This window comes from Artemia franciscana, chromosome 11 (assembly GCF_032884065.1).
Source record: "Artemia franciscana chromosome 11, ASM3288406v1, whole genome shotgun sequence".
Classification (NCBI taxonomy): domain Eukaryota; kingdom Metazoa; phylum Arthropoda; class Branchiopoda; order Anostraca; family Artemiidae; genus Artemia; species Artemia franciscana.
In genome coordinates, this window is record NC_088873.1 from 13,228,383 (window position 1) to 13,245,253 (window position 16,871).

Sequence of the window (16,871 nt, forward strand, 5' to 3'; positions counted from 1 at the left end):
AGATTTTGGGCGAGTGGCAGACCCCCTTTTTTTATTTGAGTTTATTATCTCTGATTATTTTTTTTTACCTTTCATTCTATTCAGCGTTGTTAGCTTTATAATTCTAATTTGGGTGTTTGTTTCATTTTGATGTTAACATTGTTGTTTTTGTCTTTTATCTATTTTGTTTTCCTTTTCGTTTCGTTATAAGCTGAAATTCTCCTCAAATAATTCAGAAAACTACTAAGCTTTGTTTTTTAGTAGTTATACCAGTAATTTGCCATGTTGTGTGATTTGTCACTACAACTTAAAGCAACGTAAAGCGTGATGGCAGGCCAGTGTGGTTTATGAAAATGAATATTCATTGTTAATAAAACAAAGGCAAGGAATTGCAAGATTTCTTAACCCAACTGATCAAAAGAATTATCCTCTGTTCTAGCTAAAGAAGAAGCTGAAAGACCTTTCAAACAAGCAAGGTACTTCTAATGCCACACCTGGGAGCAAGAACTTATCAGGAACTTTACAGGATCAGAGGAATTTGTTGCCAACAGTTTCACAAAGGATGGTTGAACTATCTTTTTATAGTCTTAACTATCCTTCAGAACCAAATGTTGAAGAAGCTGCCTTTAAAATTTTTGGTATGTATCTATGTTTTTTTTGTTTTTTTTTGGGTGGGGGGATGGACACAAGTAAGGAACACAGAGCTTTTGTAATTTGGACGTGGAAGGGAAAGAGGCTTCTGCCAGTTGAACCCTCTTAGATCTGGCAAAGGTGTGCTGTGTCCTGAATGTCCCTTTTTCTGCTTCTAAGGAGGAATTCTCCTACTGTCTTAAAATATGAGAAATACATTTGATTTAAAAACATTAAGCTATAGCCTATATATATATATATATATATATATATATATATATATATATATATATATATATATATATATATATATATATATATATATATATATATATATATATATATATATATATATATATATATATATATATATATATATATATATATATATATATATATAATATATATATATATATATATATATATATATATATATATATATATATATATATATATATATATATATTATATATATATATATATATATATATATATATATATATATATATATATATATATATACATATATACATATATATATATAATATATATATATATATATATATATATATATATATATATATATATATATATATATATATATATATATATATATATATATATATGTATATATATATATATATATATATATATATATATATATATATATATATATATATATATATATATATATATATATATATATATATATATATATATATGTATATATATATATATATATATATATATATATATATATATATCTTGGATTGTCAATAATCTACCTAGGAAAAAAAGTAATAAAAGTTACAACAATTACAAAAATGTACATTTTATTCTTGTGAATTTGTGGTTTTAACCATTTTTATGTTAAAAATCGTATTAGACTATTAAAATCTGCAGAATAATAAGTTTTTATAGTATTGAGGACGCAATTTTGCAACAGGTGTGATCTTGAGTGCGGATTGTGGGCTGTGAGTCTCCAGATCCCCCTAGATTCTTCCCTATTCATGGTTGTGAAAATACAACTATTATTGCTGTAATTAGGACATTCCTGTAACTATCATTGATTATATTCTGCATGATTTGTTTCATCTTCACTTACCTTATTATTTCATCTTATTATTTGTAAGATCAGTGGGTGCAGTGAAGATGTTAAGGATAAAATAGAGAAGGCATAGGGTTTTTTCTTTTTTTTTGCAGTTCAAAGAGTTTGGAAAAATAGAAAAGATGAGTTCAGAAATATCTTCCACTTTGCTTAGGGTGTTTTGGATATTGTTAGGGGACAAGAATGACCCCATATTTTGATATATGGTCGTCAGATATTGCTGTATCTGATTTAAGTTCCAGCTAAGTATAAGTGAAGCCCCAGCTAAGTCTCGAGAAAAGCTGTGTGTTGCGTGTCAACTTCCTGAAGAAGAATAGCATTGACGAATCTGCACCTCTCCAAACAAAGAAATCAGTCAAAATACTCGGCATCACATTAAGTGACGGTCTTACGCTCGGAGATCACATCAACCAGATCACAGCAAAAGCAGCTGGTCTTCTAAAATCCTTCGCAAATCTCGAAGGTTTGGAATGACAGAACAACTCCTTCTTTTGTGCTACAAAACTTATGTAATGACCGTAGCCATGCACGACTGTCCTGTCTGGCACCCATCGCTCACAGAGAAACACAGAAGTCAGCTTGAAACAATGCAGACAAGAGCCTGCAAAATAATTCTTGGATCAGGGTCAAGAAACTCTTTTTCCCCATCCACTCAAAACTCATCATTGACTTTTCAACTAAGCGGACTACTTTGCACAAAAATTTGAAAATAGTACTATCTCGCCGAAAATGGGGCCCAAAAAAGGGCAGGCAGGAAAATATTTTCTCCGAACGGCTTGAAATTTACATCCGAAAGTTCCTGTGCTAAGGAAAACCTCAATTTAGCTTGTGGATATGAGCTCCCAAAAAAAAAGTTTAAAAAAAAGTAAAGTCTTACTGACTGATTTCTTTGGCCAAGTAGACCACAATTCACAAAAAAAACCGACTAAGTATTTCTTTCTCCAAAGGTACAGCGAAAAACCTGTATTTTTCAAAAGCGCGAAACCAATGTCCTTAAGTCTCGGGTCCAAGGATCCTAAAATAAACACAAATACATATGTTTTGAGTGCGACCACTCACAAGAAGGGGGAAAATTTTTTCTTCCAATCATAATGAAACTTTCAGGGATCTTTCCTTGGGCTAAAACAACCTTCAATTTTTAAGGTGGAGTAGCCCAAAAATCGGCTGAACGACTTTAGGAAGTCCTAATGTATAAATAAAATTTATGTTATGGCCGAGGTCTCCGAAAAAGGGTCAAGAAACTCTTTTTCCCCATCCACTCAAAACTCATCATTGACTTTTCAACTAAGCGGACTACTTTGCACAAAAATTTGAAAATAGTATTAACTCGCCGAAAATGGGGCCCAAAAAAGGACAGACAGGAAAATATTTTCTCCGAACGGCTTGAAATTTACATCCGAAAGTTCCTGTGCTAAGGAAAACCTTAATTTAGCTTGTGGATATTAGCTCCCAAAAAATAAGTTTAAAACTTATTTCGTGATTCGTTCGCTAATGGGGACTGACAGGACCAAAAAAGTTTTTTAGATATCAGCTTGAAACTTATATCGTTAAGTTGTTAGCCCAAAGGACTCCAACTAAAAAAGAAAAAATATATCGGTTTCCGGAAATTATGGCTCAAAATTGGCCAAAACACTTCTTTTCGTAATGGCTTGAAATCCATATCTTGAAGTTCGTCACTACTTGTCACTAAAAAGGAACTTGGTCATTACTAGAATATTAATACCCCCATCCCCTTCAGCACCAATGCTAGAGGCGTAGGCTGAAACTATACGAGCTTGGGAACCAAGAAGGATTAGGCAGCAACTGCCAAAAGCTTATTTAATTTTCATCTGAAGCCTTGATGAGGCTTTGAAAATTAGGCCATTGAAACGTCCTCCTTTTGGCGTCTTACTCCCTCCCCAACCCCTATGCAGAGACCTACCGCCCTTCCTTGATAATACTTTACTGTATTATGAAGCGAATCACTTCAGATAAATAAAGAATTACAATAAACCCCAGAAAAATTTTTGGGCAAAAAGTAGGGAGGTGTTACCTCGCAGAACCCTTGTGGAAATTGATATATAATCCCTCCTGATATCTGGGAATATTTCTGGTTTACGCTATTATTATGAAAGCAAAGAGTAATATCAAACTCCAAAATGAGCAGAATTTATTCCGTATATGAGAGTGGCTGTCCCTTCCTGGTCCCAGCCTCCTCTCAAGGTCGTAGAAACTCTGTACTATGCTCATTCGATCAGAAATATAGATTTCTAGTCCTTTTTTTTCATATTCGAAAGTAGTTGGAGACCAAACATCCCCTGACCTAAAACTGTTTTTGATATCTGGTCCTTTTGTTACCTCTTAGGACATCTGATCGAAATTCTGAGGTACTTATTTTGTACTTTGTCTGCGGTTGCTCGATGTTCCACCTTGGGGAATTTTCCAGGGGGGAGGGAAGGGTTTCCAGGGTTGGGAGCAAACACTGATTCCCATTCATAATGTAATTTTGAAATTTTTAATGGTCAATGTTTAATCATTTAGGACCATTTCCTAAGCAGTTCCTAACTTTTCAACCATGATTTGAAGTCGATACTACATGTTTTTATGCACAAAAATGTGGTGGGTGGGACGTTAGAGGGGTCCTAAGAGACAAAAGATAAAACGAACCTCAAAAATATATATATATATATATATATATATATATATATATATATATATATATATATATATATATATATATATATATATATATATATATATGTATATATATATATATATATATATATATATATATATATATATATATATATATATATATATATATATATATATATATATATATATATATATATATATATATATATATATATATATATATAGAACAGAACAGGGCTTTTATTAACCAACCTTGGGAAGGTAATGGCTGCCTTTTCAAAAGTTTAGCTTCCTTTTCCCCACTTTGGAAGAACACAACACACAGAGTTTTAGCAGCAGAAAGTGAGTTGTTAAAAAGAGCAGGGGAAGTTGAGCCACCTAATCAAGGATCAAATTTTCTCTGGCCCTTGGAATCTAGTGGTCATGCAAATTGGGTGATCATTAGATTTGTAACATAGTGCATATCCACTTATATACTAAATATACCTCTAGAGAAATAAAATGTAAATGTCTCCATAACCATCTAGACCATATCTAGTAGGCTAATAGAACTGAGATTATCCCTTGCCAAGCTGCTGCTAAGAATCAGAAACACAAATAATTCAGAATAGAAAGTTGTTGTTTTTATAGGCATTGATTATTTAGACCATTAAGATCTGTCATATATTTCACCACCTTTTAGCTGAATTCTTATGTTTTGCATTTGCATTGCTAAATAGTAGTCTTAAAAAGTGCCAAGTTTAGAGAGTTATGTTAATATTTTTCTTGGTGATCAGAACAATTGTCTTAACAATTTTTTCTGTTAAAAGCATTTCAGAGAGTTTATAAGTGCACCATGGGCATATTGCAGTCTCAAACGAGCTTTTGGAAAACAAATAGGAAATATAATTTTTCTTATTTTGCATTATTTCAAGACTAGAATATCACAAAATTAAGCTTTCATATTGCTTATTGTATCTTAATTAAATACAATTCCTGATGGAGTTTTGTTGATACCTGTCATAAATTAACTTTGTCTAAATAAAATGCATATTGTTTATGGGCAGCAACTATGACTTGAGTTTTTTCAATATTTTCTTTTTTCAAACAATTGTTGTTCTGTGGTCACATTTGTGTTCTTTCCTAAGTGGCTGGCTCTCTAGCTTGAGAATCCTTGTCCAAAGGGCACAGGTTTAATTCCTGGCATTACCAGTTTATTTGGTTTTGGACAGGGATCAGTGATGTGACTCTGTCAGCTTGGCTAGAATTGGCCCAACTTTAAAAGGTTACCTAAAGAAATGTGGAGCAGGAAGGGCATGCAAAAGCATAGGATGGCTGGCCCCTAGCTTCCTATTGTACTTCCTGGCTAAAGGAACACCTGGTCCTTTACTGGCCTGCTGACTTGGCCATATAAGCTTTCTTTTAAACTTATTAAACATAAGTACAAATCAATTTAAAGATTAAAAAACAATCATTTAGAATTCAAACAAGACAAATAAATAAATAAAAGTATCCCTTTATAACAATTTAATGAATTGTCACAAATGTAGGTCACTCTTAAGATTGAAATCAACAAAGCTTCAATTATGAATCTGTTTTTTTTTAAACAGACTGAAGGGGCAAACCTTCAAGCTTTGACCAATTCAATCTTACTTTTGGGCTCTTTTCAATGAGAACTTTCATTGGACTTTTTTTTTACCAACTAAAAACAGTGGGGAAAGCATCAGGTATAAGTGACTTAAGAGACTTGACAACATTTAGAAAAAGCTACATGCAACCTGATCTAAATAAGGATGCTATTGTAGAGTATCAAAGAGAAGTCTACAGGTATATCCCAAATACAGTAAAGGCATATTACAAAGAAAAAGAACAAGGTTCATAGAATACAATTGAAGTGGTAAAGAAACAAGAAAATTGCAAAAATTGAGATTATAAGATTAACAAGAAACTATAAAAATTGCAAGTCCAGTACTAGCCTCCTTCCAACAGGATAAATAAGGGGATTCACACCCCAAAGCTCTGACTATTTTCAATCACACCTTTAGGAGCCAAAAAAAAATTAAATACATTTTTTCACATATGTCAAATATGACAGTTGACTCAGGAGTTCAGGGTCAGGGATTCAACACTCTGTGATGCCACAAATGGAAGGACCTTTGCTGTCATAAGCATTGCTAATCCTAGCACACATCCACACTCAAATATAACATTCTGTAAAATCGTAAACATCTTAAACAGCAAAAATAAGACTTTTTTTATTTTTGATAAATATTATTTGAAAAAGGACACTACAAGGCAAATATCAGGTTCATCAGCATGCTAAATTTGATGTGTCAATGATAAGATTTGTTAAATCTTTTCTGGGATCAAATGTGTTAGCTATAGATAACACAGACATTGCAATATCTATTTATCCATCCCTCTGTTTGATTGAGATTCTGAGACTATGACCCTAAGTCAAAAAGACTAAGGCTTTTAAAGTTTTTTTCATTTACCTTAGATCAAATAGGAAAAGAGGAGGGGGTTCTATAAACAAAAAGTAGAATTTTTTGTTGATTTGCTGAAGTTAGTGAAAGGAGTATTAAATTTAAATGAAAGATGGAATAAATGTACATAGCAAAATATCACCAAATTGGATCCTACTAGAATTTCTCAGAATAATAATGGATCCTACTAGAATAATCTAAAAGCTGCTGATTACAAATGATTGTTTTTTTATCTGAGATATTCTTAGCCACTTACAATGGAAGTTTTTGAATTGAAGTGGATGATTCCTCCTCTCGTCCTGCAAGGACTCAGGAGGCTTCTTATACTATGATCACTATACCACTTGGTTCATATAAGATTTATCCGATTAATATCCTTTAGAAACTTGCATATCAACCTAAGTCCATCAGCACAATCACTGTTCAAGCCTGATCCGCTTAGTATGTCACTATTCTGTCGAATTCTGTTTTCCCTAATAAATTGTCTAATATCCTTCCTCCTGTCTTCTGTTCCTTCAAAATCGAATAAAAGATGTTCTACCGTTTCCTCATTTCCACAAAATGTACATCTCGGATCATCATTATAAAAACGGGCTCTATATGCCTGAGTTCCTGCATGACCTGACCTTAGTCTAAATATCACCCTGGCTTTAGATTTACATAGCGCTCCATATATTTTCTCTTCAAATCGCCTTTCTTTCTTTTGTATAATTAATTTATTTGTTGAGAACGCACGAGTGTCCTTATTTTCAATTTCTTTATCACTTCTCCAATTTGATTAACCATCCTGGGCGTAACAATTGCAAGTGGTTGCCCGTCTTCTATGGATGCTTGTTTTGCTGCAGTGTCGGCCATTTCATTTCCACTAATGTTCGCATGTCCAGGTACCCAATCCAATGCGATAGTTACTCCTTTTTCCAGTAGTTTCTGTAATTCTTCATGGCAATAAATCACTTCGGGAGCTACTTTATTTTCTACATAAATATTCTTTATTGCCTCCAAACCACTTTGAATCCGAGCAAATTCTATAATTTTCACCTGCAGATGCAGAATCTATTAAGTATCTCACTGCTTTGGCTATTGCAACTACTTCTGCTTGAAACACTGTAGTTATGTCACTTAATTTGATCAATTTAACTATATTTTTGGAGGGGATTAAGGAAGCAGCCCCCACTTTATTGTCCACTTTGGATGCATCTGTGAAGATATCTACAGTGTCAAGATATTGCATCTCTTTTGTCATCTTGAATGATTGATCACAATCTAGATTATCCCACTTTTCAAATTCAGTATTGCACTGGTATGGAATGGATTCCCACTGAGGGGTTATGAACATATTGGGCACTCTCAACATTGATGTTAACTGACAATCCATTTGAAACTCTTCCATTATCTCCTTTGCCCTCACAATACCGAAATGTTTTTTCCATGAACACCACAATCTTCCCTCTTTTAGCATTCTTGATTTAATTGGGCTTGACTGGTCAGCTATCCATGTCTTCTGCAAAACCTTTAATGTTGCTATGTCTCTCCTGTTGCCTAGCTTTTCAATTCCACTCTGATTCCAGAAAGCTCCGTGGAGTTGTCTTTCTTGCTCCAAAAGCTGTCCTTAAAGCGTTGTATTGAATAGTTTCCAGCTGCTCTAACAACGACTTTGACACTGCCATATAAATTATTCCTCCGTATTCTAATTTTGCTCTTATGTATTTTATATAAAATTCCATCAAAAAGTCGGGTTTTGGGCCAAAATTTGCTCCACTTAACATTTTCATAATATTTAATCTTTTGGCACATGCTCTTTATCACTTCTCCAATTTGATTAACCATCCTGGGCGTAACAATTGCAAGTGGTTGCCCGTCTTCTATGGATGCTTGTTTTGTTGCAGTGTCGGCCATTTCATTTCCACTAATGTTCGCATGTCCAGGTACCCAATCCAATGCGATAGTTACTCCTTTTTCCAGTAGTTTCTGTAATTCTTCATGGCAATAAATCACTTCGGGAGCTACTTTATTTTCTACATAAATATTCTTTATTGCCTCCAAACCACTCTTTGAATCCGAGCAAATTCTATAATTTTCACCTGCAGATGCAGAATCTATTAAGTATCTCACTGCTTTGGCTATTGCAACTACTTCTGCTTGAAACACTGTAGTTATGTCACTTAATTTGATCAATTTAACTATATTTTTGGAGGGGACTTAACATTTTCATAATATTTAATCTTTTGGCACATGCTCTCTTTAACTGTCTTATATGAGTTTTAAACGTCAGATTTCTATCAATTTTAATTCCAAGCCATTTGAATTCATTCACGATTTCAATTTGCTCCCCATTTAGAAAAAGGAGAGGAGTCGAATACTTTTTCCTTCGCGTGATTATCATTGCTTTTGTTTTATGGACCGAAAACTGCTCACAATTTACCTTGGCCCACATTTCCACTAATTTTATTTTCTCCTGGGCCACCCTTTGCCCCTCCTCAATACTATCACACACTATCCACATTCCAGTATCATCAGCGAAAATTGCAGCTCTATCCTCTCCTGTATCCAATGGTATATCAAATTCACCTATGTTGTAATAATCAGGCCCCAATGAGGAGCCTTGTGGAACACCGCGTTTTCTCAGTACCTTTCTTTCCGAGTATGCTTTGCCCACTTTTACTGTCACTTCTCGTTCTTGTAGATAATCATAAGAAAATCGTAGTAAACTTCCTCTAACATTTGCTGCAATCACTCCTTCTAATATATGTCGATGAACCATACTATCAAAAGCACTACTCACACAGAAGAAAACTACTAAACAGATTTTCTTATTTTCCAAACAATATACTGCGTCATTTACAAACATTTGTAACACTTCTGTAATAGATCTATTCTTTCTAAAACCACATTAAACATCTTTCAAAGTGTTAGTTTTTTCCACTTTCCATGTAAGCCTCTCCTTAACCATTCTTTCATAGACTTTTCCTAAGACAGGTAGTAGAGTAATCATCCTTAAGTTTTCAATTTTTGAATTATCTTTGCCTTGTTTAGGAATCATAGTCACTACCCCATCCTTCCATTTTTTCGGAAATTTTCCATCTTCCCAGGCCTTGTTAATGATTTCTAACAATGTCTTTATCCATTTGTCACTTAAATGTTTGATATACTGTGGGCAAATCATGTCTAACCCTGGTGCTGTTAATGGTAACTTTCGAATCACTTTGTTTATCTCCTCTACTGTAAAATTTCTATTACAATCTATATCATTTTCTATTTTAGAGAGTCTAATTACCTTAGCAAATGTAAGTTGTTCCTCATCATTAAAATCGTCTGGTCTTCCAATCACTGACTCTACAAAATCTAATGCTTTATTCGCTTTCTCTTGTTCTTCCACTATCTCCTCTCCATTAACGATCAAGGGTGGGTTACGATATCTTCTTTATTCCCTGAAATCAGTTTTTTCACCGTTGAAAAACTCTACTTGCAGGTTGTCTAAAATCTAACTTCTCCAGAAATTCTCGATACGAATGTTTCTTTGCTTCCAATGTTTGGCGCCTAAAGGCTGCATATCGTCTTTGACACATTAGAAAGTTTTCAAAGTTTGGGAGCTGCCTGTACCTTCTTCTTGCTTCTAATAACTGTTTCTTTGCAATTGTACATTCATTGTTCCACCAAACACTCAGTTCGCGGTGAATAGGAGCTCTTTCACTTTTTGGAGCCAGTTCTTGTGCTATTTCTAGGAGTGAATTTTGAAATGTTTCTATTTTCCCATTGACATCTTCATAACAGTTCACTCGTGACTGAACGTCTGTCTCTTGTAATTTATTCTTAAAAGCTTCCCAATTAATCTTCTTTAAATTAACTTTACTAGATTCTTCATAATTTTCGTATATACTATTATCTTGAGAAATCTCTACCAAAATGGGAAAATGATCACTATATAGGGTAGATTCCTTATCACTTGTTATTGATACTTTTGATGCTAATGAGGCTGACCCTATGGTCACTGATCTTCCTGTTCTGCTATTAATTCTAGTTGGTAAATCCTTTGGGGTAAGCAGGCAGATATCTGAGTTTTTCATTAAAAATTCATAGGTTGTTTTTCCATTTCTATTATCATTTCCATATCCACACCAAAGACCGTTGTGTGCATTTAAATCTCCTATAATCAATACTTTCTCCCCTCCAGGCACTGTATCTGTAATTTTTTCTAGACCACGATCACTTAAGAGTAGGTTACTGTCTGGTATATAAATATTGAATATATTCAGCTTTACTCTATTTTTAAGATATAGTTTACATCCAACAACTTCCATTTGGTAATCCTCCTGCATTGACAAATAAAGTGGGGTATAATTGATTTCCTTATTAATTCCAATAATCACTCCACCTCTCTCTTTATTCCATCTATCTAATCTCACTATTTTATAATCTCTTAATGATGGATTTATATATGGTTTCAGATAAGTCTCTTGAATGCAAAAAGCGTCTATATTATTCTTAATGCAATAGTCTAGTACTAGATCCTTATTCACTTTAACCAATGATCTTGCATTCCAAGACATAATTGTTGTTTGATTTAACAGTCATTTATTTATGCACTGATTCAAAATATGGCTGCTTTTCATTTGCATGATTCCCAAACTTTCAATAAAACTACAGAGTTTATCGACTTTTTCTCTGATAGGCAGGTTCTCTATGCTTAAAATTTCTGGTGACAACACTAGACCAATAACAATCTTATTTATAGTATTACTCACTATTCTTTGCTGCATCTGACTATTTTCATTATCCCTAAAAGGCACGTTGATTTTTGCTTGTTCTTTATATGCTTGTTTGTTAGTCACTTCAGCATATGACCTATAAACTATTTCTGCTCTTCTAAAACTCATTTGACGTCTTTCTGCAACTTTTAGAATCTCAGTATTCCTTTGCCTGACAATACATTGCATTGAAGTTGATGGATGGTTACCATTACAATTGATGCATTTGTATAGTGATGTTTTATTTTGTAGATTGTTGTTCTTCATTTGACACAGTCCAGATGCATGCTTTCCAGCACATCGTAGGCAAATTTCTTCTTTTGCTGGGCAATATTTCTTTACATGTCCATATCTTTGGCACTTATGACATTGTAGCAATTGTCTCTTATATTCATGAACAATCCGCCTCCTCCCCCCCCCCATCCAGACCACTGGAGGAAGGAAATTATTTTCAAATGTTATCAATATTGCTAGACTGTCTTCCATTTTTCAAGTCTCTCTGCTAAATCTTTTTTGCCTTTTGGCCCCAATTATTGTAATTGGGCTATCTAAACTATCTAAAACATCATCCTCTGAAACATCAAGGGATATTCCCTTGATTATCCCTCTTACTGTCTCACCTCTTCTTTTGGCTTCTATTGCCAAACCACACATTTGACTTTGCTTCAAAATTTTCTCAGCTGCCACCTCATTTTTTACAAAAATAACCATTTTCCTTCTTTGTGCAAAAACTTCAAACTCAAACTTGTTTTCTTTTAATAATTCTTTCATGCATTTTGAAAGTCTGAAATCTTCTGGGAATCTTTTTGATTCCTCTTCCTCCTTTACTTCAATGACCATTCCAATCTTGAAAAGTTCTTGTTCTGGTATATCAAATTCTTTATTAATATTTAATTTTGTTGACACCCACTGTCTCTGGTTTGGCTCCATATTTATCCCTTTCTTTCCATCTTTTGGAACCTGGGATGAGAGTCCATCCTTATTAACTACATTATACTTTTTCGATTGAGGTTGTTGACACCCAGTATCTGTAGCTCTTCTTTTTGTAGCTAATTTGTTGTCCATTTCAGTGTTCACACCTTCTACAACATAAGGGTTAACACAATCAAACATGTCTATTTCCTGTTCACTATATGCTTCTCTGCTTCTTTGTAAGGGTGGGTACTCCTGATCAAGTAGTGGGCTCTATCTATTTAGCGTGGGTACCATTGGTACATAGGATGATACAGTAGGCAAGCACATGTTATTAGGGATATTAGAAGGTTGGATTGGTATAAACATTTGCCCGTACTGGTTAATCACAGGCACTGTTGTTAGTCCTTGCATATTTTGGTAGCCATAGGGGATTTTGACTGGAGCCCCTGATGGCTCCATTATTGGTCACTTTCCTCTTCTTGCAAAATATATTCTTTAAGTCTTTCCAATTTAACAATATTTAATTTCATTGGAAGTTTTTTTTTTTATCCCACATTTCTGGAATTTGAAATCTCTCTGGAATCAGATCTTTCTTCCTTATACTCTGGTCTTTCTTATGCTTTGGATCGCCACTATCTTTCTTTAGTTTCTTCTGAAAAACCTTAGATAAATGCTGCAATTTCGTAGAATCTTTCGTAGGGTTTTTTGACGTCATAACCCTGCGATAATTATAGATGACATTCTAGTCCAGACTGAGAATTCTTCGAAGAATTACAGAGGGATGCGAAATTTATTCTGCATACTTGAGCTTTCGGACACACTCCTTGCCATTTTAAGTGACACGTGGCCAGACAAGTATTTATTGCTATCTTAAAGGGGTTAAACCTCGATTAGTAAAAATCCCATTGGACAAGTAAACAAACACGGGGACCGTTTTAAGTGACACGTGGCCGGACAAATATTTGTTGCTATCTTTTAGGGGTTAAACCCCGATTAGTAAAAATCCCATTGGACAAGTAATCGAACACGGGGTAAAAAACGAAAGCAAAGGAAGAAGTGAGTACGTCCGATGCTATAAAAAAAATAAAAGAGTGAAACTAGGGCAGTTAAACTTGCTCAATGAGCTTCTCCTGACAGACGATGATGAAAAACTCATGAACTATACACGCTTTTCTAGAATTTAAATAAAAAAAACCATTTTTTTAAACTGAAAGTAATGAGCGATATTAAAACTTAAAACGAAAAGAAATTACTCCGTATATGAAATTGGTTGTCCCCTCCACAATCCCTTGCTCTTTCCGCTAAAGTTTTTAATTGTTTGAAAAAGTAGAATTGTGGCAAAGAATCAAACTTTAGCGTAAAGAGCAAGGGATTGCGGAGGGGACAACTCATTTCATATACGGAGTAATTTCTGTTTGTTTTAAGTTTTAATATCGCTCCTTACTTCCAGTTTAAAAAACTAGTTTTGAGAAATAAGGGGTGGGTAAGAAGGCCTAGTTGCCCTCCAATTTTTTGGTTACTTAAAAAGGCAACTAGAACTTTTAATGTTTAACGAACGTTTTTATTAGTAAAAAATATACGTGACTTCAGAATTAACTTACGTAACAAACTTTTATAGTCTTATATTTTTTATTATGTATATGAGGGGGTTTGTCCCCTCGTTAATACCTTGCCTTTTACACTAAATCTTAAGTTTTGTCCTATTTTTTTAAGAATGACCACTGAATCAGAAAGGCCATGGAATAAATAGTTGAAATTACTAAAAATACTTTAGCATAAAGAGCAAGGTATTTATCTCCTCCTAAATACCTCGCTCTTTATGCTAAAGTATTTTTAGAACCCCTCATATGGGTAATAATCTCTGTTCGTTTTAAGTTTTAATGCTTCTCCTTACTTTCAGCTGAAAAACTTTTTCGTGTTTTTTTTTCATTGTTTTTTTTTAGTAATGCTAGAAAATCCCGCACCCTTTTCATTGAATTTCTCCTCCCCCATGACACATTCCTCCAAGAGAAGATCCTCCCACATAGCCCCCTCCCCTCAACCCCACCCCAAACCAAAAAAAAATACCCTGAAAACGTCTTTACACATCCCAATAACAATTACTGTATGTAAACACTGGACAAAGTTTGTAACTTGCAGCCCCTCCCCCAGGGACTCTGGGGGAGTGAGTCATGCCAAAGACATAGTTAATATGGTTTTCGACTATGCGGAGCAAAATGACTATCTCAAAATTTGGATCTGTTGACTTTGGGAAAACATGAGCGTGGGAGGGGGCCTAGGTGCCCTCCAATTTTTTGGTCGCTTAAAAAGGACACTAGAACTTTTCATTTCCGTTAGAATGAGCCCTCTTGCGAGATTCTAGGGCCATTTGGTTGATACGATGACCCCTGGAAAAAAAAAACACGCACCCGTGATCTGTCTTCTGGCAAAAAATACGAAATTCCACATTTTTATAGATAGGAGCTTGATTTTTTTGCTATAGGATTCTCTGATACGTTGAATGCGATGGTGTGATTTTCGTTAAGATTCGTTGACTTTTAAGGGTTTTTCCCCCTATTTTCCAAAATAAGGCAAACTTTCTCAGGCTCGTAACTTTTGATGACAAAGATTAAATTTGATGAAACTTATATATTTAGAATCAGCATGAAAATTCAATTCTTTTGATGTATCTTTTAGCATCAAAATTCCGTTTTTTAGAGTTTCATTTACTATTGAACCGGTTCGCTCCTTACTACAGTTCGTTCCCACGAACTGTTTGATTATTTTATGATTTGCTAAGTAAAGTGCAGACAAAAATAACACAGAAAAACACAAATCATAGACAAGCCATATCCCTTGAGGCTCGCCTAGCCCTGAAATAAAGCTATTTAGCTACAGGAAGCAGCATGACAACTTAACACCATGAGTTTAGAGTTGGAATTTCTACTGTGTCAGAAATTTTGACAGAGACTGTACAGGCCATTTTTGACATTCTCTCTCCCAATTTAAAGCTGATCTGTCTAAGGAAGACTTAAAAGCTACTGCAACACAGATATTTACCCAATGGAAAAGGCCAGATTGCATAGGTGCTATAGATGGTAAGTACATGGACTTCAATGCCCTTACAATTCTGGTTCACAGTTTTATAACTATAAGGACTATTTTAGCATTATTTTACTTGAAACATGTGATGCAAACTACAAATTTTTGCTTTATGATGTGGGTGCCTATGGATCTGAGAGTGAAGGTGGTGTCTTCTCTTTGTCTAAATTGGGGAAGTACCCTAATAGTGGAGGTATACAGCTTCCTACACCCAAAAAACTCCCTGGAACCAACACTCTGTTTCCTCATTTTTTCCTAAGGTATAAAGCCTTTCTGCTCAAAGACTATATATTGAGGCTTGCTCCTGGTAAAAACCCTACTGAACTCCAAAAATATATAATTATAGTTTCCTGAGTTTGTAGGTTAATTGAGAACACTCTTGGTATTTTTGTGCAAATGTTCAGTTTAGATCAGAAATAATTGTGCAACCTGAGAATTTGGTGACAATTATTGAATGTGCACTTTGTCTTCACAATAATATGATTACTCTACTTGTTACCTAAAATACTGTAGCAGAGCCTGCAGATTCTATTTGAAATGTCTCATTCTAGGAGATAGGTTGTACATCAAGTAATAATGATTCAGGACAATCCAGAAATCTTAGAAAAATACTTTCCAAGTACTTCTTGTCTTCAGAAGGGAGTGCTACTTGGCAGAGAGATCACGCACTGCAAGTTTCCTTCTAAAGCAGCAACCTTTTTATATTCACTTTTGTTTAACATTAGTTTTTTTTTGTTAGAAAATAGTTTCAATAAATTTCTGTCATTCTCCATATTTTCTTTAATTTCTTCCCTTTTTTTTTGTCTTCTTTTATCCATCTTTCTGAACTAAACAATCAAATTCACACAATAATTATTTTCACTCTCACTTCTTATTTCTCTCCAATCTCAATGACCCATCATCACCTTAAAAATTTGTTATCTCCATTCGCTCCTATCCTATCCTTTTCAATGCCACAAACTTTCCTAGAAAATGTATTTTAAGCTTTTCTCACAATTTTTTCTTCTATGCATTTCTTTCTATCCATTTAATCAGTTTAGATGATACATTACAATATACTGAAACTCTAATAATCATAATAACAAACTAACCAACTAATTCATTTAATTAACCAAAAGATGTAGACCTATTAGTTTGTCATTGGTTGAAAACTATTAGCATGTTATTATGCACATTGTCAGAGAGGATGAATCTATTAAATGAATAGTGAACAAGAGAGAATTAAGAACATGAGCAAACTAAGCAGAAAAATAATCTAAAGGCATTTTTAGCCACCTTGGACAAGTAATCTTGCTGGACAGATATGCAACTTTT

General features: G+C 34.1%; 1 long non-coding RNA gene across 1 annotated transcript in view; it reads left to right on the forward strand.

The window, feature by feature from the left end:
* Nucleotides 1-16,329, forward strand: part of LOC136032837 (uncharacterized) — a 28,918-nt gene extending 12,589 nt beyond the window's left edge. The window contains exons 2-3 of the long non-coding RNA XR_010618791.1: nt 419-617; nt 16,109-16,329. This is a non-coding gene — a long non-coding RNA (uncharacterized LOC136032837). The remainder of the gene's footprint in view (nt 1-418; nt 618-16,108) is intronic.
* The last annotated feature ends 542 nt before the right edge of the window (nt 16,330-16,871 follow it).